The sequence below is a fragment of the Pseudophryne corroboree genome, chromosome 4 (assembly GCF_028390025.1).
Source record: "Pseudophryne corroboree isolate aPseCor3 chromosome 4, aPseCor3.hap2, whole genome shotgun sequence".
Lineage (NCBI taxonomy): Eukaryota > Metazoa > Chordata > Amphibia > Anura > Myobatrachidae > Pseudophryne > Pseudophryne corroboree.
The window spans coordinates 477,858,239-477,881,346 of NC_086447.1; the positions used below are offsets into that span (position 1 = coordinate 477,858,239).

At 44.4% G+C, this 23,108-nt stretch overlaps 1 protein-coding gene and 2 pseudogenes across 1 annotated transcript in view; 2 read left to right on the top strand and 1 right to left on the bottom strand.

Annotated features, from left to right (window-relative positions):
- Positions 1–23,108, top strand: part of LIN28B (lin-28 homolog B) — a 239,243-nt gene that overhangs the window by 88,559 nt on the left and 127,576 nt on the right. The window lies entirely within an intron of this gene.
- LOC134913068 (5S ribosomal RNA) lies at positions 13,603–13,721 on the bottom strand (annotated as a pseudogene).
- Positions 15,116–15,234, top strand: LOC134912336 (5S ribosomal RNA; annotated as a pseudogene).

The window sequence follows — 23,108 nt, forward strand, 5'->3', positions numbered from 1 at the left end:
CAGATCTATTGATGACTGTAGAAAAATAAAAATCCTATGTTGGCCTTCAGCAGCTCTTTGTTAGGTGCCTTGGCTAACTGGCTGCTGGAATTTGTCCAGCTCTGATATAATCAGATTCATTCTTGATTCCACACTATTTTTCCTCCTTTTTCATTATAATAAAACTATGTTAAAGATAACTAACCCATGGCATCTTTTTATTTTATTTGCTTTGTATGCTACACTTGAATTTCTGTAGGTGATAAGTATGCCTAGAGGAAAAACACATGTATTGAGTGGGTTGACCGTCTCGATATAGGTCACATTAAATCATTGGTTCATATGTAAGAACTGATAATGTCGATATCTTATACCATAAAGCTATACCTCTAGATACACTTTTACCTTGGAGCCGCTATGGCCGCTAGACTGAATACACGCGCTACGCACTCTGTACGCTATTTGCGTACAGAGTCCCGTAAGTTGTACAGTCTTAACGTACCAATGCCGCGCTGGAGGTACAAAGTACACACAGCGCGCGCACACTCAATTGATAACCTTTAAACCTTATTAGTAATACAATGTAATGATATGATTATACTTTAACCCTTTATGCAGCAAAGTACTGCAATGATGTTATACCTTAAACCTTAAGTAGCGCTGACGGTCTAAAGTACCCACAGTGCGTACACCTTATCAATACACTCTTAAACCTTATACAGTTAAATACGCTTTAAACCCTAGCAGGAAAGTGAGGACACAACACCGATATGTAGTGAACCACAGGGTTCTAAGGCCACAGTGGATTATTTCAAAAGGGATAACAGTACAAATTATACACTACAGGCTAACAAGATAAATCTACAACAGAATAATGGCTACAGTCAATGTTCAGAGTCTTCTGACCGGCCAGGCAACAACGGGCTTTTTATACACAACTTACATACACAATACAATGGTTACTGTAATCTCATTGTCCATTGGACTCAGAGGTGCATCTTTACATTACAGGAGAGGTCATAGGTTGATTTGAAAAGGTGGGCGATGTCTTTCTCAACTGGTTTTGGGGGTGGTATCCTCTGGATTCCCGCCGCATACATAATATACAGTTTATATCAATATTCTACTTCTGCACATAACTATACGCTGGAACATGCAATCTTTCTCTAACCAACACCGGAATGTTACCCTTAAAATACTCTACAGCTGGATACTAGACATCACCTTCTAACCTTAGTCTGACCCTTCCTATCAAGCAAAGGCGAATCCCTTAGTCCTGGAACTGTTTAAACTGTTGGTACTTGCTGATGTGGTGCGGGGTGGCTATGTGTAAAATGTGCACTATTTGGGTTAAATATGTAATGTTCTGATAACCCTCTATGCGCTCACAAACTCCGCCGTAAATACCCATACCACGCGCAGGAGCGCGGGAGCGATCATACGCAAATTGCGGATATGTGCACGCACGGCGGGCATGTGCATGGGGTTAGTACATGGTGTATGCATTACAATATTTTTCGACTTTGACAGAACATATGAGCTGGGTAGTTGCCATATACAAGAGTAGGCGTTGGCTATTAAGTATTACAATATAGTAATTTGCATGACAAATCTGAAATCTCAAAATCGTTGGATGATTTGTACAATGTTTACATCCTGGCATACACTAGGCCATGCTTTTAGCTGCTGATTGTCCTTAGGTGACAGATTAACCACTTACCTGGCATAGTCTCATCAGATGTGACCACACCAGCAAGTGCCTTATGGGTCATTCCACATCAGATCACCCAAAAAAAAAAAAATGTCCACCACCCATCTCAGACTTTTACGAAAAGTTTTTTAGTTGAGAGTATATCAAAACAACAATTTCTGCCAAATCTCAACTGTCTGATAGTTGATTAAATATTGATTTCTCAATTTATTAAATAATTTACTAATTGCGGCTTCCTCATCCAGTTTATTTGAGGTATCACAGGTGTTCATTAGGGAATCCCCACAAAATTTGGACCCGTAAGGTAACTTTTCCTCCTGAATCCAAAAATCCAATCAAATTACTTTATCTGCCTCATGTTTTGCGTTACGGCAAAAACACAGTTTTTCTAATAGAATTAAAAATTCTAGGTTCAATCGACATTAGGGATACCATTTTTGGGGAGGTACTTAAAAAAGGTATACATGACTACCACAAAAAAAAATCAGCATGGTACTCTGTTTCATAGTGGAGAAAAAAAAAATCATCAATATGACTCTTGATTTGAAACAGAAGCTATTGCATTACTAGATTTTGCAGACAATTATTCATTCATGTGTCAGGATGCAGTTCAAGTATTCCACTGGGACACTTCACAAGCAACACTACACCCATTTGTTGTATATTTTAGGCAAGATGATTGTGACACTTAAAACTGTGTGACCCTGTGCATTATTAGCGATGCCCTTGACCATGTAGCCATAACTGTGCATGCCTTCATTAAGGTAGTTATGAAACACAAAACTATTACCAAAATTTCGAGTATGTTCACTACTTTAGTGATGGTGCTAGTGCACAATTCAAGAACTGCAAAAACATTTTGAACTTATGCTTCCATAAGGATGACTTCAACATTCAAGCAGAATGCAATTTTTCTGCAGCAGGATACATTGGTTTCCACAGGAAAACATTGGGGTGTAGAGTGGATCTTGATCCATAGGCACCAACAGGCTAAGGCTTTAGGCTGTCCCAGGATTCATTGGGGCCATCTCTATAAACCCTGCCTCCAGGCACTGTAGCTCAGTTTCGAGTTGATGCCTGCAGCAGCAGGTCACCTAACAGGAAGGCTGCACTGGGCAGCCATGAAAAAGCTTGCTAAGAAGATTTCTTTGCAGGGCTGTCAGCGTTGTAGGTCAGGGTGATACTTCAGCGCTGCAGCTCCATCACCTCCCAAGCGGCGTCGCATACTCCTGCGGCTCAGTTCCACGGTATATGCGGTGGAGATGCTCCGGCTTAGGCACACGGTCGCAGATGCTCTCCTGGTTCACGTGGCTGCTATGGGGAGGAGGTAAGTGTGCAAGCTGGACTTCCAGCTCCTGCTGCTATTAAAGCCCATTCTACTCGGTGTGTTGGACCTTCTGCGGACGCGCCATGGCAGGACACCCAAGAACAATTGTGCAAGGCGGCTACGTGGTCCTCGGTGAACACGTTCATCAGGTTCTATGCCTTTGCTACTTGCACTTCCCAGACTGCTTTTTTTGGATACCGGGTTCTCATGCCTGCTAAGGCGCGTCCCCTCCCTTGAGGAACTTCTTTAGGACATCCCTGATGTTTTCCTGTGGAAACCAATGTATCCTGCTGCAGAAAAGGAGAGTTATGGTAGACTTACCATTGTTAACTCTTTCTGCGAGGTACATTGGTTCCACAGGGCGCCCACCCTGACACACCTAGCTTCTATGGGTTTGTATGGCATTAGCTGCTGGTACCTTCTCCTGTCGTGAGAATTTGGTTCTATGTGACTAACATCTGCCTTCTCTCTTGCCTGCTCCTGCATTTAACTGGTTAACGAAACTGAGCTCCAGTGCCTGGAGGCGGGGTTTATAGAGCAGGCCCCAATGCATCCTGGCACAGCCTAAAGCTTTAGCCTGTTGGTGCCTTTGGATCAAGATCCACTCTACACCCCGATGTTTTCCTGTTGAACCAATGTACCTTGCAGAAAGAAAGTTATCAATGGTAAGTCTACCATAACTCTACTTTTTGCCCCATCTCATGGTTAGAGTCCATATGATTGCAGTGGAGGGACAGTTAAACGTCTAGCCACACGCACCAGTCTGCAAGCAGTGGAAACCCATCACATCTTGACACCTTTGGACCTATGTAGCTGGACAAATGAAAATGTACATTGCATAAAGTTTTTTTTTTTTGTGTTTTTTACGTTTCACAAAACGAACTACAAGACTGCGAAACCAAGCTGCATAGCTAACTAGAAACAGCAAAGACTGGGGCAAGAATGCATACTCATCACAGATTTTGACCTATTATTAATGATGAGCTACAAATAATAGGATTTTAATACCTACCGGTAAATCCTTTTCTCTTAGTCCATAGAGGATGATGGGGACGCTTAAAGAACCATGGGGTATAGACGGGAACCGCAGGAGACATGGGCACTTTAAGACTTTGAAAGGGGTGTGAACTGGCTCCTCTCTCTATGCCCCTCCTCCATACTCCAGTTATAGTAACTGTGCCCAGGGAGACGGACATTTCGAGGAAAGGATTTATTGTTAACTAAGGTGGGACATATACCAGCTCACACCTCAAACACGCCGTACAACATGGCATTTAACAGAAAAACTCCAGTTAACGGCATGAACGACGTCAGCAACAGGCTGACCATAACGTAACACAACCCGTGTGTAAACATAACTAATAACTGCAGATAGAGTCCGCACTGGGACGGGCGCCCAGCTTCCTCTACAGACTAAGAGAAAAGGATTTACCGGTAGGTATTAAAATCCTATTTTCTCATACGTCCTAGAGGATGCTGGGGACGCTTCAAGAACCATGGGGTGTATACCAAAGCTCTAGAACGGGCGGGAGAGTGCGTATGACTCTGCAGCACCGATTGACCAAACATGAGGTCCTCATCAGCCAAGGTATCAAACTTGTAAAATTTCGCAAAAGTGTTTGAACCCGACCAAGCAGCTTCTCGGCAGAGTTGTAATGCCGAGACTCCGCGGGCAGCCGCCAAGGATGAGCCCACTTTCCTGATAGAGTGGGCCTTCACTGATTTCGGTAACGGCAATCCAGCCGTGGAATTAACATGCTGAATCATATTGCAGATCCAGCGCGCAATAGTCTGCTTTGAAGCAGGCGTTCCAATCTTGTTGGCAGCATACAGGATAAACAGAGCTTCCGTTTTCCTAAGTGGAGCTGTTCTGGTGACACAAATCTTCAAGGCCCTGACAACATCGAGAGATTTTGACTCCTCGAAGGCGTCAGTAGCCACTGGTACCACAATAGGCTGGTTCATGTGGAACGATGAAACCACCTTCGGCAGAAATTGTTGACGAGTCCTCAACTCCGCTCTATCCTCATGGAAGATTAAATAAGGACTCTTGTGAGATAAAGCCGCTTACTCAGACACCCGCCTTGCGGATGCTAAGGCCAATAGCATGATCACTTTCCAAGTGAGAAATTTCAACTCAACCTTCTGTAAAGGTTCAAATCAATGTGATTGAAGAAAATGCAACATCAGGTTAAGATCCCATGGTGCCACTGGGGGCACAAATGGAGGTTGGATGTGCAAAACTCCTTTCACGAAAGTCTGAACGTCTGGAAAGGAGGCCAGTTGATTCTGAATGAAAACCGATAAGGCCGAAATTTGTACTTTAATCAAGCCTAACTTTAGGCCCGCATCCACACCTGCTTGCAGGAAATGGAGAAAACACCCTAGCTGAAATTCTTCCGTAGGAGCCGCCTTGGATTCACACCAAGACAGATATTTTCTCCAAATACGGTGACAATGTTAAGACGTTACTCCTTTTCTAGCCTTAAGAAGTGTGGGAATAACTTCACTAGGAATACCCTTTCGGGCTAGGATCCGGCGTTCAATCGCCAAGCCGTCAAACGTAGCCGGGGTAAGTCGTGGTAGAGGAAGAGGCCATGGATCTCTTATGAGTAATTCCTGAAGATCTGGATACCAAGCAGCAATAAGGATCCCCTGAACCTTTGTTCATCTTATGATCTTTAGCACCTTTGGATAAGTGGCAGCGGAGGAAACACGTACACCGACTGAAACACCCATGGTGTTACCAGCGCGTCCACCACTATTGCTTGAGGGTCCCTCGACCTGGAACAATATCTCTGAAGTGTCTTGTTGAGGCGAGATGCCATCATGTCTATTTGAGGAATACCCCAAAGACTTGTAACTTCTGTGAAAACCTCTTGATGAAGACCCCACTCTCCTGGACGGAGATCGTGTCTGCTGAGGAAGTCTGCTTCCCAGTTGTCCACTCCTGGAATGAAGATCCCTGACAAAGCGCACATATGTCTTTCCGCCCAGCGGAGAACTTTTGTGGCCTCTGCCATTGCCGCCCTGCTCTTTGTTCCGCCTTGGCGGTTTATGTACGCTACTGCTGTTATATTGTCTATTTGTATTAGGACGGGCCGGTTGCGAAGAAGACGTTTCGCTTGAAGAAGGCCGTTGTAAATGGCCCTTAACTCCAGAACGTTTATGTGTAGACAAACTTCCTGGCTTGACCATTTTCCCTGGAAGGTTTCCCCCTGTGTGACTGCTCCCCAGCCTTGGAGACTCGCATCCGTGGTTACTAGGATCCAGTCCTGGATCGCGAACCTGCGTCCCTCTAGGAGGGGAGAGCTGTGCAGCCTCCACAGGACTGAGATTCTGGTCTTGGAGGATAGGATTATTTTCCGGTGTATGTGCAGATGGGATCCAGACCACTTGTCCAACAGGTCCCACTGAAACACCCTGGCATGGAATCTGCCAAATTGAATAGCCTCGTAGGCCGCCACCATCTTCCCCAGCAACCGAGTGCATTGATGAATTGATACACTCGCTGGTTTCAGAATTTGTTTGACCAAACTCAGAATTTCCAGAGCCTTCTCTTCTAGAAGAAAAACTCTCTGTAATTCCGTGTCCAGAATCATTCCCAAAAACAGCCGCTTCGTCGGATTCAACTGCGACTTCGGCAGGTTTAGGAGCCAACCATGTTGTTGCAGAACTGTCAGGGAGAGCGCAATGTCCTGCTCCAGCTTGTCTTTGGATCTCGCCTTTATCAGGAGATCGTCCAGGTAAGGGATAATTGTGACTCCTTGCCTGTGAAGGAGAGCCATCATTTCCGCCATTACCTTGGTGAAAATCCTCGGAGCCATGGACAGACCAAACAGCAGCGTCTGAAATTGGTAATGACAATCCTGAGTAGCAAACCGCAGGTAAGCATGATGCGGAGGATATATGGGGATGTGTAAGTAGGCATCCTTTATGTCGACCGACACCATGAAATCCCCTTCCTCGAGACTGGAGATCACTGCTCGGAGAGATTCCATCTTGAATTTGAATTTTCTTAGGTAAAGATTGAGGGATTTTAGGTTCAGAATTGGTCTGACCGAGCCGTCCGGCTTCGGGACCACAAACAGGCTTGAATAAAAGCTTTCTCCCTGTTGTGCCGGGGGAACCCTGACAATGACTTGATTCCGACACCACTTTTGTATTGCATCGCATCCTACCACCCTGTTCGGAAGAGAAGCTGGTAAGGCTGATTTGAAAAAATGTCGAGGGGGTACGTCTTGAAACTCCAGTTTGGTGCGGACTCCCACAGAGGAGCCCCAGCGTCATGCGGTGGATTTGGCAGAAGCCGGGGAGGACTTTTGCTCCTGAGAACCTGCCACGGCCGGAGATCTTTTACCTTTTCCTCTTCCTCTATTCGCAAGGAAGGAATAACTTCGGCCTTTTTTGTATTTATTTGGCCGAAAGGACTGCATCTGCAAGTGGTGAGCTTTCTTTTGTTGTGGAGGAACATAAGGCAAAAATGACGACTTACCCGCGGTAGCCGTAGATACCAACTCAGCGAGACCTTCACCAAACAATACACCACCTTTATACAGTAGACTCCGTAACTTTCTTAGAGTCAGCATTCCATTGATGAATCCACAATGCTCTCTTAGCTGAGACTGTCATGGCATTGGCCCTTGATCCCAAGAGGCCAATATCTCTCGCCGCTTCCTTTAGGTAGGCTGCAGCGTCCCTGATATAACCTAGCGTCAAAAGGATAGTATCCCTATCCAGGGTATCTATATATCCGATGACAAGTTATCTGCCCACTTTTCGATAGCACTACTCACCCACGCAGATGCAATAGCTGGTCTGAGTAGTGTACCTGTGGTGACGTAAATGGATTTTAGCATATTTTCCTGTCTACGATCCAAAGGATCCTTAAGGGCTGCCGTGTCAGGAGACTGTAAAGCCACCTTTTTAGACAACAGTGACTGCGCTTTGTCCACAATGGGAGGTGACTCCCACTTCTCTCTATCCCCAGAGGGGAACGGATACGCCATTTGAATCCTTTTGGGAATCAGAAACTTTCTGTCAGGATTTTCCCACATTTTTTCAAAAAGGGTATTCAGTTCATGAGAGGGAGTAAAAGTTACCTCAGGTTTCTTTCCCTTATACATACAGACCCTAGTTTCAGGAACAGCAGGGTCCTCAGAGATGTGCAACACGTCTTTTATTGCCACAATCATGTACTGAATGCTCTTTGCCAATTTTGGGTCTAGTCTGGTATCACTATAGTCGACACTGGAGTCAGTGTCCGTGTCGGTATCTGTGTCTGCTAACTGAGCAGACAAACGTTTATGTGACCCCGAGGGGGGTCTGGACCTGTGATAACACATCCTCCACAGATTTTTTCCATACCTGGTCCTGAGACTCAGATTGATCTAATCTCTTATTAATAAGAGCCACATTAGCATTCAAAGCATTCGACACATTTACCCAGTCAGGAGCCGACAGGGTCACTCCCACAGCCGTTTCTGCCCCCAACACAGTCTCCTCCTGGGAAGAGCACTCCGCCTCAGACATGCCGACACACCTGTACCAACACCCACAGACACACTGGGTCAAAAGGGGGACAGACCCACAGTAAAAACCTGTCAGAAACACAGAGGGAGTTTGCCAGCTCACAACCCAGCACCTGTCCCGGTTCTGAAACCTTAATATATAATGCCTCAGACTCTGCAGCGCTTTATAATCACTTAATTTTGCACAAAATTTGCTGTGCCCCTCCCCCCCCTTTCCCGTTTTGCACCCTGTTACTTGTGTATAGCAGTGGTGAGGAAGGACCAGCGTCCCTGCAGCTCTGGAGAGAAAATGGCGCTGATGAGAGCTGTGAGGGCTAAGCCCCACCCCCTTCATGGCGCGCTTCAGCTCGCTCTTTTTTAAAACTAATAATGCTGGTGGGGGTAAGAATTTAGTGCCAAGGCATTTCAATTTCACTCTGCCAGCCTGAACAGAGGTTTTTAATGCAGCCCAGGGCTCCCCCCCCCCCCCCCCCAGCGCCCTGCACCCTGTAGTGCCGCTGTGTATGGGAGCATTGCGCGCAGTGTGATCGCTGTGCGGTACCTCAGAAGCCGTCACTGAAGTCTACTATCTTCTTCTACTCACCTGACTTCTGGCTCTGCAAGGGGGGTGACGGTGGGCTCTGGGAGTGAACCCCTAGGCGTACCTAGTGTTCCAAACCCTCAGGAGCTAATGGTGTCCTGTAGCCAAGAAGCAGAGCCTTTAAACTCCCTAGAAGTAGGTCTGACATCTCTCCCCTAAGTCCCACAATGCAGGCAGACTGTTGCCATCAGTTCTCCTTGAACATAAAAAACCTAACAAAGTATTTTCCGAGAAACTCAGAAGAGCTCCTCAGTTGTGCATCCAGTCTGCCTGGGCACAGATTCTAAACTGGAGTCTGGAGGAGGGGCATAGAGGGAGGAGCCAGTTCACACCCCTTTCAAAGTCTTAGTGCCCATGTCTCCTGCTGATCCCGTCTATACCCCATGGTTCTTGAAGCATCCTCAGCATCCTCTAGGACGTGTGAGAAATATCTTGTCATCAGACGACATGAAGACAGCATAAACCAGAGTTAGTGTCACTATGACCACAGTCACAAAAAATGTAGACAAAAGTGATCTGCAACCTGGAACATACATACAGGAGTGTATGAGAACATCTGGTAGATTGGGTATATCATTCAGTGTAATGAGGAGGAACAATATGTACTGGTACACTTCATGAAACTAAACCAATCAACAAATGTGCTGGCCTTCAAGAGATGCAGTACGTGTTTTGTTCCTTTTATTCACGCCCTCTGTGTAACGGAAGTGCCTACTATCCAAGGAAGTACTGGAAGGCAGTATATACTTTCTGCCAACACTTTTTATGGAACATTACAGACCATTACAACAGGTTCCAAGCAAGGCAAAAATTAGATTGTTGGCTCAATTTCAGTTATGAATTCAAGTTATGTTACATTTTTTCAAATTTCATGATTCCTTGTGTTAATTATGTACGTGTTACTCAACTTCATTATTTTTTTTTCTCCACTACTAAACAGCGTACCATGCTGATCTTTTTTGTGCTAGTAATGTATACCTTTTTAAAGCACAAAAAAAATGGGATCCTTAATGTTGATTGAACCTAGCATTTTTAATTCTATTAGAAAAACTGCGTTTTTTTGTGTAAAGCAAAACTTGAGGCAGATAAAAGTAATTTTGGTTTCGATTTTTGGATTCGGGGGGGGGGGGTTAACTTAGGGGCCCAAATTTCATGGTGATTCCTTAATAAACACCTGTGATACTTCAAATAAACTAAATAAGCCACGATTAGCAAATAATTTAATCAATAGAAAAATCATAATTACTGTCAGTCAAGATATTTGGCAGAAATAGTAGTTTTGACATTCTCTCAACTAAAAATTTTTCTTAGAAATCTGAGATGGGTGGTGGACAACCCCTGGTTGGAATGACCCTTGTATGATCTCCAGCCCCTCCAGTGTGTACATAATTGCTGCACAGTCTCAATGATGCCGATGCTGCTAACTGATGTTCCGATGTTTGAAAAACAGGGTTTTTTAATTTTTATTTTCAAATATTTTGAAAAAATATACTTTTTTTTTTTTTAAATAAAATTAATTTGGATGAACGTGTTCACAGACGACCACGTAGCCGCCTTGCACAATTGTTCTGCGGACACGCCACGGCGAACCGCCCAAGAAGGTCCAGCAGACCGAGTAGAATGGGCGCATAAACTTGTGCAATCACCATTCTAATCGATCTGACCAAAGTTTGCTTGTTTGCAGGCCAGCCACATTTGTGAAAACCAAACCGTACGAAAAAGGGAATCAGACCTCCGAATGGAGGCAGTCCTCTCCACATATATACGGAGAGCCCGTACCACATCCAAAGACCTTACTTTGGTAGACAAACCAGGAGAGAGAGAGGCCGGAACCACAATCTCTTGGTTAAGGTGGAAAGATGACACCACCTTAGGCAGATAACCAGGGTGAGTACGGAGAACTGCCCGGTCACGATGAAATATATCAGGAAGGGTGGACGACAGGACAAAGCGCCTAAGTCCGACACTCTTCTAGCAGAGGTAATAGCCAACAGGAACAGGACCTTAATAGTAATCCATTTCAGGTCCACTTGGTCAAGAGGCTCAAAGGGACAACAGACAGATCCCATGGAGCCACAAGAGGGACATAGGGTGGTTGTATCTGCAAGACACCCTGAGTGAAGGTATGAACATCAGAAATAGACGCAAGTTTACTCTGAAACCACATCGACAAGGCAGAAATATGAACCTTGAGGGAGGCCAGATGAAGGCCTAAGTCCAGGCCTTGTTGCAGAAAAGCCAGAAGCCATGTGGTTCTGAACTTGTAAACATTGTAGGTCTTAGCAGCACACCAGGTGAAGTAAGAGTTCCAGACCCTGTAGTAAATCCGAGCCGAAGCCGGTTTACGGGCCTTTCGACGTAGTTTAGATGACCGCCTCAGAGAAGCCTTTTGCCCTCAGGAGTGACTCTTCTAGAGCCACGCCGTCAAAGCCAGTCTGGCCAGGTCTGGGTAGACACAAGGGCCCTGAACGAGGAGGTCTGGGCGTTGAGGAAGTAGTAGAGGACGTTCTATCGATTGACCCTGCAGGTCTGAGAGCCAATGCCGTCTGGGCCACGCTGGAGCGACTAGAAGTACCATTCCTCCTTCTTGCTTGAACTTCCGCAGAACCCTGGGCAGGAGTGACAGCAGAGGGAACACGTATGGCAGTCGAAATTTCCATGGAATGCCTGTGCGTCCACGAATGCTGCTTGAGGATCCCTTGTCCGTGATCCGAAGACCGGAACTTTGTGATTGTGTCGAGACGCCATCAGGGCTATGTCTGGTAGGCCCCACTTGTCCACTAGGAGTTGAAACACCTCCGGATGAAGGTTCCACTCCGGTGTGTATGTCCTGACGACTGAGGAAGTCCGCTTCCCAGTCGAGGACACCCGGAATGAACACTGCTGATATTGCTGGCATATGGCATTCCGCCCATTGACTAATTCTGGACTCTTCCATCATTGCTTTTCGGCTTCGAGTGCGCCTTGACGACTTATGTACGACACCGCGGTGGTGTTGTCCGACTGTTCTTGAACAGGCCTGTTCCTTAACAGAGGCAGGACTAGTGTCAAGGCATTGAACGTTGCCCGCAGTTCCAGAATGTTGATGGGGAGGAGAGACTCCTCCTTGGTCCAGCGACCCTGGAGAGTGTGTTGCTCGAACACCGCGCCCCATCCCCGCAGACTGGCGTCCATTATCAGGAGGACCCAGCGGGGAATTCAGAAGGGATGGCACCTGCTCAACTGTTGATCCTGGAGCCACCAGGACAGGGATACACGGACCTCTGGAGTCAGGACCATCATTTGAGACCTGAGCCGCTGAGGCAGACCATCCCACTTGGATAGGATTAACCGTTGGAGAGGGCGAGAATGGAATTGAGCATACTCCACCATGTCGAAAGTCGACACCATCAGGCCTAGTACTTCGCCGAGTGAATAGACACTTTTGGGCGAGAGAGGAAATATCTAATCCTGTCCTGAAGCCTCAGGACCTTCTATGGAGACAGAAACAGCCTCCGGCTGTGCATATCCAGCATGGCCCCCAGGTGCACCATGCACCGCGCAGGGACCAGGGAGGACTTTTTCCAATTGATCAGCCATCCATGAGCTGTGAGGAATTGCAACGTCAGCTGGAGATGACTCAGGTGGACATCTTGGGAGCTTGCCAGGATCAACAGAAATTTGGTTTGGTTCCGCACAGGAAAAATGTGGTAATGATGAACATAGATTAATACACAGATTGACGAAAACTGTTCAGGGAATGACCAACGATACTAAGTTTAAATTTAAAGATTCTTAATGAAGACATCTAAATAATTATTTGAGTTGGTGGTGCTCCCAGAGTCAGTAATGGTTAAGCAAAGAGAAGAAAAAAGAAAGACTCTGTGTTGGGGCACGCTTAGAAATTTGAAATAAGTTTATTAAAACTTAACATTTAATTAATAACGAATAAAAGTAATGAGGAGTTTGATACGAAAAAAATTGTTCAAGAACACAAAGTAAACATATATATTGACAGAAATCAGGATAAGCCTGATACAAAATTATGGGCACCTGTGGTGAAAAATATACTGAAAAACATAAAAAATTACAAAAAATTAATATTATTAAGGTGCCTGAGTTAATCAAAATTCAAAATTGGAGTAGAGGTAAATGATATGTACATATAATCACCGCAGTGATAATTGTAGGTAAGCACCTAGTCTAAAACCTCATGAGAATAGATGAGAGGCACAAAGGTTCATAATTGAAATGTCAAATGACTGAGGGTAATCACCTGGTAGAGATTCTGTTTGCTAAAAGGCTAGATCCTTATAGATAACAAAGCATTTAAGATAAAAGTATGATTATTAAAGATACAAAAGAGCATTGATAAATAAGCCTAAAGGCAAAGCCAATTGTAGATAAATAGAAGGTTTGCGGGAAAGTTGGATAAGGAATAGGTAAGTTTCAGAAGTTGCTCTAACACTTCTGCTGTTTGTGATCAGAGGTCACAATCTTACTGCACCTGATATTCCCAAGAGGTCACCCTACTAGGTACTGATCAGGCTTATCAGCGCTTAGCTTCCAAGGTCGAATGAGATTGGGCATTGCTGCTGAAATATGGCAGTAATAAACACTAGGACACAAATGAGAGAGTGTAATGAGTAGTGAGCAACAAGGTACTTCTGCTGTCCAGTTTCTAGCGCAGATTCTCTGTTGCTGTGAGCATTGCAGAGAGTGGTCTCGCATCTGGATGAGAGGGTACTAAAAATAGAAGTGAGATATGCTCAGAATAGGGAGGAAACCCTGCCTTCTGCTGTCCACTGTCTTATATAGTTATATAGCGGACAGTGGATGAGAGAGGTGGGTTAGGCTTACCTATTGAAAAAAAGGGTGGTGGGAAAATTAGAAGAAGGAGAAGAAATGGTAATGTGGTGAGATCACAAATTAACAAAAAATTAAGTAAATTATGAAATAAAACAATCATGAAATCAACGATTAATTGGAAAAAGGAAAGTAAACACAGGCTGCATGGTAAAGGCTTACCAAAATGGGTATAAGACCCTGTTTATGCAGAAAGGATTCTGCAAAAAAGTATTACATTTAAAAGGAAATACCAGAAAATGGTTTAGAACAATAATTAAGGATCAAAAATAGCAAACATGGAAAAAAACAATATTGATTATATATCAGTATCAGTTAAATAACTGGAGTCCAAATGGGCACATACAATACCAGGGAGTCCCAAAAGTGATCTGAGCTAGAAAGAGTTCAGCATCACTGAGCACAGACGGACCGTTTCACCAGGGTGGCTTGTTCACTGTGTCCAGGGACACAGTGAACAAGCCACCCTGGTGAAACGGTCCGTCTGTGCTCAGTGATGCTGAACTCTTTCTAGCTCAGATCACTTTTGGGACTCCCTGGTATTGTATGTGCCCATTTGGACTCCAGTTATTTAACTGATACTGATATATAATCAATATTGTTTTTTTCCATGTTTGCTATTTTTGATCCTTAATTATTGTTCTAAACCATTTTCTGGTATTTCCTTTTAAATGTAATACTTTTTTGCAGAATCCTTTCTGCATAAACAGGGTCTTATACCCATTTTGGTAAGCCTTTACCATGCAGCCTGTGTTTACTTTCCTTTTTCCAATTAATCGTTGATTTCATGATTGTTTTATTTCATAATTTACTTAATTTTTTGTTAATTTGTGATCTTACCACATTACCATTTCTTCTCCTTCTTCTAATTTTCCCACCACCCTTTTTTTCAATAGGTAAGCCTAACCCACCTCTCTCATCCACTGTCCGCTATATAACTATATAAGACAGTGGACAGCAGAAGGCAGGGTTTCCTCCCTATTCTGAGCATATCTCACTTCTATTTTTAGTACCCTCTCATCCAGATGCGAGACCACTCTCTGCAATGCTCACAGCAACAGAGAATCTGCGCTAGAAACTGGACAGCAGAAATACCTTGTTGCTCACTACTCATTACACTCTCTCATTTGTGTCCTAGTGTTTATTACTGCCATATTTCAGCAGCAACGCCCAATCTCATTCGACCTTGGAAGCTAAGCGCTGATAAGCCTGATCAGTACCTAGTAGGGTGACCTCTTGGGAATATCAGGTGCAGTAAGATTGTGACCTCTGATCACAAACAGCAGAAGTGTTAGAGCAACTTCTGAAACTTACCTATTCCTTATCCAACTTTCCCGCAAACCTTCTATTTATCTACAATTGGCTTTGCCTTTAGGCTTATTTATCAATGCTCTTTTGTATCTTTAATAATCATACTTTTATCTTAAATGCTTTGTTATCTATAAGGATCTAGCCTTTTAGCAAACAGAATCTCTACCAGGTGATTACCCTCAGTCATTTGACATTTCAATTATGAACCTTTGTGCCTCTCATCTATTCTCATGAGGTTTTAGACTAGGTGCTTACCTACAATTATCACTGCGGTGATTATATGTACATATCATTTACCTCTACTCCAATTTTGAATTTTGATTAACTCAGGCACCTTAATATTAATTTTTTGTAATTTTTTATGTTTTTCAGTATATTTTTCACCACAGGTGCCCATAATTTTGTATCAGGCTTATCCTGATTTCTGTCAATATATATGTTTACTTTGTGTTCTTGAACAATTGTTTTTTGTATCAAACTCCTCATTACTTTTATTCGTTATTAATTAAATGTTGAGCTTGCCAGGATCAGCAGGTCGTCCAGATACGGCAGGATCCTGATTCCCTGTTGACTGAGAAGAGCCGTCATCACGGCTATGACCTTGGTGAAAATCTGATGGGCCATAGTCAGTCCAAACGGCAGAGCCTTGAATTGATAATGGAGGTTGCCAATAGCAAACTGCAGATCTTGCTGATGCAAAATGGCAATAGGTATATGCAGGTAAGCATCCTGTGTATAACCAGGGGTACAATGGAGCGCAGTGTTTCCATACAGAACTTGGAAAACTTTCACAAACTGGTTCAGTGACTTGAGGTTGAGAATAGGCCGCAAATACCCATGGGGTTTCGGTATTAGAAACAGGGTTCGAGTAGTAGCCCCTCCCTGTTTGGGAGATAGGCACCGGCACCACCACTCCTGTTTCCAGGAAGGATTGGACAACCAAGTGTAGAGCTTGCGCCTTTAACGGGTCCGATGGGATGACCATTGCGCAGAACTGGCCAGGGAGACGGCTCTTGAAAGAGACTGCGTACCCGTGAGAGACAACTTCCTGCACCCACACGTCTGAAGTGGTCCTTATCCAGATCTGGGTGAACGCAGGAGTCGGCCTACCACCCTGGGGTCCCCCAGGGGGACGCCCACCCAGTCATGCTGCAGGCTTGTCCTGTTTGGAAGCAGGCTGACGGGCAGCCCAGGATTGTTTAGATTTGGGCTTACCGGTCTTGGAAGTACGAGGCTTGCTCGAGTACCCTTGACCCTTTGATTTACCTGAGGCCTGAAAAGAACGAAAAGTAGTACTTTTTAGCTTTTGGAGCAGAAGGAGAAGTACTAGGAAGGCACGCAGTCTTAGCAGAGGCTAAGTCAGTCACGATCTTATTAAGATCTTCTCCAAAAAGGATGTCTCCCTTTTAAAAGGGAGCACCTCCAGAGTTTTCTTAGAATCTAGGTCCACCTTCCAGGACCGCAACCATAGAATCTGGCGAGCCAAAATAGATGTAGTGGACGCTTTGGACGCCAGAATACCTGCCTCAGAGGACGCCACTTCAGTATAATGGAAGGCGGTGGTAGTATAAGACAGACACTGTTTGGCAATGTCAGAAATATCCTGAGGTAGCGCTTCCTCCAGCACTTGGACCCACGCATCAATAGCTTTTGCAGCCCAGGAGGCCGCAATAGTGTGCCTGTGAATTGGCACAGTTAGGGAATAAATACACTTCAGGCGTCCCTCCACAGACTTATCTGTCGGCTCCTTCAGGGAGGTGACAGGCAAAGAAGAGGAAACCAAGATACGTGCGACATGCGAGTCGACCGGCGGTGGACTTTCCCACTTGTTAGTTAACTCCGCAGGGATAGGAAAACGAGCCAACATCTTCTTGGATAGGGCAAACTTCTTTCCTAGGGAGACCCAAGCCTCTTGACGTATGTCAATTAAAAGGTAAGAGTGGGGAAAAACTACCTTTGCCACCTTCTGACGCTTGAGTTTATCAGGCTTTTTTGATGCAGTAGTGGGATCAGCTTCATCATCAACCTGAGGTACATGAGTCCGCTGAGTCAGAATCAGTCAGATCAGTATAGGCCCCATCCTCATCAGAAGAAGTATCTGAAACATGAGGGGATTGAGAGGAGGAAATCACACGCTTAGAGGACCCCTTAGCCCCAGAGGGCTGAGATGTAGACTTCTGTTTAACCAAGGATTTATTCAAAACCTGTATCTGGTTAGGTAGTGTGTCTGCCCAAAGCGGGTTAGCTACAAGGACAATTTGTGTCTGCAATGGCACAGGCAGTCCCACAGGGGGTGTTAGAGGTGTTACCGAAGTATTTAACATACAAGAAAAGGTGGCCCACAGTGGCTCTTGGTTGGCCACGGGGGCCACAGGTGGAGTGGGAGATGTAAGGGACCCAGTACCCACATCCCCAACAGCAGGTTCCCTCCTCGGTAAATCTGTGGAAGCAGCATTGCCTGATGCAGGAGCGTCCACGGAATTCCCACCCTGTTTGGCAGACATTATGAGGAATGTAGCCGTGGGGCACACAGTACAATATAGCCAAACAATAGTAATACCGCAATCCCCTGATTTATGTGCTAATAAAAGCAGGACACAAGCAGAGAAATGAATCGGTATGGGGTGACTGAAAATACACTGAGATGTATAGACTGTGTAGCACTATATATGTGTATTTATATTCAAAGAAATGTGGACCCTGACGCACTTATCCTCACAGGGTTCAGAATATAGTGATAGCAAGGGTGTGATACACTTGAAAAGGAGACTGTATGGCACACTTGGTCACAAACACAATGCAGGAATAATGTACACAACAATAATACTGCACTGGACAGGCAATTTACATATAAAGTAGATATATGCAGAGAGATATAACAATGCACAGCAATTCTGGATGTATATCACAGAATAATTGTACCACCTATTCTGTCAGCAACACACTTATTTCTTAACTAACACAGTCAAATGACAGGTAGAATACTCAAGTGTCCTGTAGAAGCACGGCGCTGGAACAGGCAGCTATACATAGGATACAGCACCCAACAATCCCATAGAGAGCGGCCCTTAGCTAAAAATGGCGCCAGGTCTCAACAGGGAGTGAGGGGAAAGTGAAAGCAGCTCCAGGGCAGGAACATCTGCAGTAGATGGCGCCCAGGGCTGGGGTGAGGGGCTACAGGCAGCACTCTATCCCCACAGTGCTGGACTTCACCACCGGTACTTAGTGGAGTCTAAAATATATGCCTGTGCTCCGTTTACTGCCCTGGTGGATATAGTGGGGTCCCTGAGCAGTACAGTGTCTACGCCAGCCGCGCGGTCCATCTCCCATGGGCCGCGCGCGAATCGCAATTTGTACCCGGCGAGTCCCCCTGGGGGACCCACTTACTTCCTCCCCAAATCCTGCAGCCACGCGATCCTGGAGATGATGCAGCGGCGGTGTGCCAAAATACCGGTGTGTCTCCGCTGTAAGTACGCGGGAACCAGGCCGCGTGAGTATACAGCGCCCCAAAGGGGAGGTGATGGAGCCGCAGCACGGCATGTCTCCCAGACATAGAAGTGCTGCGGCTCAGTCAACATAGTAAATGCTTTCTTCATTTTTCAAAGTCTTCAGGGCTGCCTCAGGCAACCCCCTCTGTTAGTGACCTGTACTGTAAGCACCAATTTTAAAACTGAGCTCCTAAGCATGGGGGAGGGGTTATATGGAGGAGTCGGTGCAGTGCATCCTGGGAACAGTCAAAGTTTTTAGCCTGTTGGTACCTCGGATCAAGATCCAATTCTACACCCCCGATGTTATTCCCTGTGGAATACCAGTGTACCCCACTGCAGAAATAGGTGGTAGTCTTTCTGGTTCAATATCCATGAGAGCATGTTGGTGGGCTGTTACGTTGCACAATTGATATGTTTTGTTTGTAATTTCCGTATAGCATGTGTTTTTATTTTGTTAATTCTACCACGGGATATCAATAAATTTGGTAGTATAGATAAATATGCTACTCCTGATGCCTAGGGTGGCAACATTTTAAAATCTCATGACATACGTGAGCACTAATATGCCAGGAATAATGCTTTGGCAGAATTTAATAGATATGGCAATGATGGGCTTTTCATTTGTATCCGAGTGGTTACCAAATCTTTCAGTGTTTAAGTTCTTGTCAGCTGTTTGAGCAACACCTGAACATGGCGTTTCTGAGACCCGCCTACTTCTGTTGGAACTAGACTTTGAGAACTGGTGCCTTAATATCCAATCTCTCCTAACACAGTAGAAAAGTACTGGACAAATTCAGGCAGACAACACACATACAAATTTTTACTGACATTGTATAACTTTAGCTGGTTATTTTTATTCTTATGAATACATGCACATACTTCCTGGCTCTAGAATTCCACTTGAATTTTCCATCCTTAATGTAACCAAAAGCAAAAAATGAGCTTGGAATTGGGGTTACTATAAAATAGTGAAAACAACTAGATCAGGACTTCCTAAATCACAAGATCAAGTTAGGGAGGAAATCGTGGTAGGGGTTGCCAACCTATAGATTTCCTGCATTGCTGTAGCATTTAAAGAGATCTATTGGATATCTGCCCTCTATAAAAACATGTAGTCATTTTCCAGTACCATTATTTGTGAATTTAACATTATGTAGGAGTGTCCTACAATTTTTAGTATTTTCTTTTGAAGTATAATAGTGAACAGCGCTCTAGAGTTAAATATAAAAAAAAATATATATATAAATGGATGCTGATTTGAAATATTCACAATTTAATAATATATTAAAAACAATTCCTATACACTGCTAGATATGAATATTGATCCCAGGCCTGGAGAAATGGTGGACAACACAGATAAGAGTGCTTGGCCGTTTTGAGAGTGCATATCCAGTTTTAGCTTATTACCGGTCCTGTGGTTGTTATGGGGGTTTCCAATTAGCGATGTGTGGTCTAATGCATAATATTTAGTGTCCCTTATTCCACAGGTGGCATACTGGAGTTTCTAATTGGCAGATGGTGTCAATAAAGAATACCTTGTAGCATAGTCCACCACCCAGAGGGTGGTCACTGACTCGTTTCGATGTCTGGCAGCGTTATCAAAAGTGTCTCTATGTGGCCCAGTAACCCTTTATATAGGGAGGCCAATATTATTATCAAACAGCACCTGTGTATTTGCAAACAATCAACTTATAAACATTAAAAAATAAATAATGATATTTAGAATAGAGAGGCAACCCCATACCTAATAGAATACGTATATTATATTTCTTGGAAGTACAGAAATGGAAAACTACTACTTTCAGTACTGCTAATTCTTTGAAAGTGTTGTAAGCAGGAGTATTCTAAAACATTCCTCCAATAATCTAGGTACACTTGTTTACAATCATTCTTAACTTGTGATTCTTTTTCAGCTTAAAATTGAAAGGCCTGATGATTCATACATACTGTACCTACTATTACAATCTATCATGAGATCTGTGATCCTCTTCGCAAAACTATTGAGACTGATAACCAACCTCATACATACTGTAGGAGGGAATTCAGTTGTTTATGGGTACACGCAGCTCCTGTCTAAAGCAACGGGAGCTATTCAGTTGCTTGTGCCGATGGTTCACAAGCGCCCGTTATTTCTGCTGATACCATCCTGAGCTGGCGATCAGAAATCCACCCAAATTCAGCACGGCTAGTACTTTGCATGGGTTTAGCTGCTTTACACATGTAAAACTGGATCATTTGGGTGCGTCAAGTGCAATAAGTAATGGGTGCCCAAAGGACTCACGCACATATGCAGATCAATTTATTATCGTCCACAGGCACCCAAAAACAATTGCTTCACATTCTTGCTTCTAAATGTAGATATACAGAGTTCCATTACATCATGACCACCTTTTATTTGCATTCTTTTTTCATACCACCAAGCATTCTACATGCTTGATTATGTTGGATAAATAATTACTAAATTTGCTTTCCGTTAAATGTTCATATTTAGAAATAGAACTTGCTAAAAGCTAGATGATGATGATGATGATGATAATTTATGTCCTGGTATGTAATGACACATTTTTTTAAAGAGGTGGTATATTTAAAAAATGTATTGCTGGTTATTTATAGAGATAGAGCTCACACATATTCCGCAGCACTTTACAGAGAATATTCACATTAGTCCCTGCCCAGTGGAGCTTACAATCTATATTCCATGTCACATGCACACACATTCACGCTAGGGTTAATTTTGTCAGGAGCCAATTAACCTACCAGTATTTTTTTGGATTGTGGGAGGAAACCGGAGTACCCGGAGAAAACCCACGCAAGCACGGGTAGAATATACAAACTCCACACAGTTAGGGCCATGGTGGGAATTGAGCCAATAATGCTAACCATTACACCGTCCATGCCACTATAAAGGCAAAAAAGCCGAAGCTTTGAAAATGCTGGTTATTGAATCTGCTGAAGTCTGTGAGTGCCGCCTATTGCTATTTCGGTGTTTACTAATTGCTTGGAAGGCACCAGGCAAGTTGACACTGCATTTGGAATTGAATGCAGAGTAGCAGTGAAACTCCCCCACCCCTCTCTCTCTCTCTCTCTCTCTCTCTCTCTCTCTCTCTCTCTCTCTCTCTCTCTCTCTCTCTCTCTCTCTCTCTCTATATCTATATCTATATATATATATATATATATATATATATATATATATATATCTATCCATATCCATCCACAGTATGCCGGCACTCAATGTAAAACGTCCCTGCTCAGGTGCCTTTCCAAAAGAATAAATATCCAGCAGTAAAGATGGCACTCAGAGACTTATTAAAGCGGTGAAAAAAGACATCTGTATTAGATGTTAAGACATCTAATACAGAGGTCTTTTTTCACCGCTTTAATAAGTCTCTGAGTGCCATCTTTACTGCTGGATATATATATATATATATCTATCTCTATCTCTGTATATCTCTCTCTTTCTCTGGCTGGGTCCACAGGTTATCCACAGGATAACATTGGGATATGCCGGAGCGACAGCGGAAATGGCACGAAATAGTCACGAGCTATCTGGCCTCCCAGGATGCATTGGGCACCCCCATATAATCCCGCCCACGACTCAGTCAAATTAGTTTTTTGTTTGGTGCTGCAGGAGCCGGACCATGGTCACAGGGCTGCTGTTAATGCAGCCCTAAGCTTTTATTTTATTTTTATAGTCTTACTATGTTTTGAGTGATCTTTCTTAACAGCGTCTAAACGCATGCTGGAAAGAGTCGCTCTAACAACTCTCCACCGGGTCGCAACAACGCTTACCCTCGGGTATTGGTGCTGTCTCGACGGGCGTCTGTGCCGGATGTTCTAGCAGGTCCAGCAGACGTTACCAGGCTGTGGCCGGAGCATGGGGAGACGGTAAGGCATCGGTTCCACTTACTAGGGGAACTCGGACACAGCCGCACTGTATTGGAGGAGACTACAAACAGTGGCTGACGCGCCGCCACTCTTAAGTGCTCCAGGGATCATAGGTGCCAGGACTAGGTTGAGGCCGTGATCTCTGGAGTTTGTCAGCAGGGGGAGTTAGACGCTCTCTTGGTCGCCCCTCCTGATGACCTCGCTTCCGTCTCAGACGCTACCACGAGGGTACTCGATCGCAGCTTAGGCTGCTGCGGTTGTGTACACTACAGTTGCCACCGGGACCGGGTCGCAGACAGGAGTTTCTGCATACACTCATCGTTCACTGAGCGTCTGAGTCCGTTATTGAGCGTCTGTCTCTCCTATCAGTTACCGGAGAGTCAGTGTACACTAGTAGTGTCTGAATCCACTCAGCAGCTTTTGAGCATATTGATCGATTCTGGAAGTGGGG